Genomic DNA, 2,369 nt, shown 5'->3' with positions numbered 1-2,369 from the left:
TTGTGATTTTCACAAATTTTTGTTATATGATGCATATCTATACAATATATGGTGTTTGGGAATTTGGTGCAACCACGAGATGTTTTTTTTTCCGGCTGATAACAAAGGGGGGTAGGCTACTGTTATTGGAATCAAGTTCTACCTTAGAGGATTTTAAAAGAATGTTTGTGGAAGATTTTGATATGGAAGAAGATTAGGGTTACATGATATTTGGTTTCTTGTCTTTTGTTCTCCTTTTTTTAATTGTTTCACATTTCTTTTGTCCTTCTAAAACATTTTATTTTTATCTTTTTTCATTAAACTTTTTAAAAATGGTTTTAATTTATATTTAATTTGATTAATGAAAAGTTAGTTTTGAGATTATGAAAAATATTATACTATACGGACAATGTAGTGATAGTATTATACTAAAATGACAACTATCCTAAATTTTTGTTCCGTTTTGGCAATTTTCTCAAAAAATAACACCCAAACGAAAACTAAGAGAGAAATTGGAGAAAGAGAAAACGAGTTTGTAGTTCGAAAAAATTAAAATATCTAAAGTAAAGCCAGTTGCTCTCTTTTATTATTGCTTGAATTCTCTAGTTGTAAGCAGGCACGGCTCAAGAAATGGGTGGCCCATGTGCTATAACATTTTTCCTGCTATTTTTGTATATGATTGTAAAAATTGGAATTTTTATTTGTAAGAATTTTAGAATTTAGGACCCTAAAACCATGATTATCGCAGGTTCTAACTGGGGGTTTTAAACAAAATTTGTGATTTAATTAAATCAAAAGAAAAGTAAAGGAGAATTACCGATCCTTAACGGGGTGTTTTGGAAACCGATTTTTAGGGGAGTTTTATAACTCAGCATTTCGTTTTTTTGTTTTTTTTTCTTTTTCTTTTCTCTCTTCCTTTCCTTTTCTCACCGTTTCTTGACTTCTTGTGTTCTCCAGAGGAGAAAAATCCAACCCGACGAAGGACGAGGACTGATGGCGTCTCCTCCGACTTGTCTACGTCGTCAGAAGAAGGATCGAAATCCACCACCAATCGACGAATCTCTCGGAAATGATGGTGTCTCCTCCGACTTGTCTCGTCTTCCACCTCAAAAGAATGATCAAAACCCATCACAATCGACGACTCTCTCGGTCATCACGGCGTCTTGTCCGTTGGTTCTCGTCTTCTCCGACGTACGACGACTCTATCAGTCCTCACGGCGTCTCCTCCTCCGGCGGGCGATGTCTTCAGTTTGGAGATCAGCTTCTGGTAAGTATGTAACTTTCTCACCTTTATCGTCTGGATTAGTGTGCTTAATTGTTGCCCTTTGATTCATGTAACCGAAGAATTGTTTTACATTTTGAAGCTTTCAGTTAATTAACTTGAAGCTTTCCTACGCAATGCTGTGGTTTTGATAATTATCAGATAAGCAGCTCTGTTTCTCCTCATATTCCAGGACCTATCAAAGCATATGCTTCACCGACAGCTGAAACAGCTCGACTCCAATGGTGCATGATTCCACCGCTATTGTGAATAGTAATAATGGTTGAGAAGAGAGCTCTCTTTCTTCAAGCGCTGACATGGAGAAAAACATAAATGATCTGAAAGGGAAAGATCTGCTTAAACGGCTTCACGAAGTTGGCACACTTGCTCAGGTATCCTGTTGCTACTATTGTTCTTTAGCTTATGTTTGGTGTTGATGTGATAAAAAAAACATAACTAGCATTGTGATTCCCTTGATTTTCCAGATTTCAAGTATCCAAGGAGATCAAGTTATCCTCGTTGGTCATAGACGGCTTCGCATAACGGAGAAGGTAAGTAGTTAGAGAAACATGATTCATATTGTGTAGAATTTTTTTTTGTTTTGAAATAACTTTATGTTCTTTATTCAGGTGAGTGAAGAGCCACTTACAGTCAAAGTCGATCATCTTAAGGTACATTTCTGCTTCTATGCTTTTCCTCGTATAAGACTTTTGATTGATTTTCCATTTTGGAACTCTGTAAGGAATGTAACCTTTTTTTATTGCTCTGTGTGCAGGATAAGCCGTTTGACATGGACGATGATGTCATCAAGGCAACATCCTTTGAAGTTATTTCAACGCTTAGGGATGTACTGAAGACAAGCTCACTGTGGAGAGACCACGTCCAAACATATACCTAGGTATTTTATTTTCTCTTCATGATAAAAAAAAAGTCTCAGGATACAAGTATCTTAGTAGATGTCTTTCAAACTTGTGTAGCATATAGGTGAATTCACTTGTCCATGATTAGCGGATTTTGGAGCGGCTATATGTGGTGCAAATAGGCATCAAGCTCAAGAAGTTCTTGAAGAAATTGATGTAAGGAGTTTCACTATTAATAGCACATATATATATATTATATCAATAAATGT

General features: G+C 36.0%; 1 long non-coding RNA gene across 3 annotated transcripts in view; it reads left to right on the top strand.

Moving 5' to 3' along the window:
- The first annotated feature begins 944 nt into the window (after positions 1–944).
- The window catches only part of LOC106317335, a 2,010-nt gene continuing 585 nt past the window's right edge, over positions 945–2,369 (top strand). The window contains exons 1-6 of one of the 3 annotated variants that reach the window (XR_001265103.1): positions 945–1,246; positions 1,434–1,632; positions 1,726–1,791; positions 1,870–1,911; positions 2,016–2,138; positions 2,225–2,316. This is a non-coding gene — a long non-coding RNA (uncharacterized LOC106317335). Of the gene's footprint in view, positions 1,251–1,433; positions 1,633–1,725; positions 1,792–1,869; positions 1,912–2,015; positions 2,139–2,217; positions 2,317–2,369 lie in introns of all 3 variants that reach the window. The other 2 variants (XR_001265101.1, XR_001265102.1) reach the window with 2 other exon arrangements.

Source organism: Brassica oleracea, chromosome C9, assembly GCF_000695525.1.
Source record: "Brassica oleracea var. oleracea cultivar TO1000 chromosome C9, BOL, whole genome shotgun sequence".
In the NCBI taxonomy this organism is placed as follows: domain Eukaryota; kingdom Viridiplantae; phylum Streptophyta; class Magnoliopsida; order Brassicales; family Brassicaceae; genus Brassica; species Brassica oleracea.
This window is presented reverse-complemented; position numbering and strand designations above follow the sequence as displayed.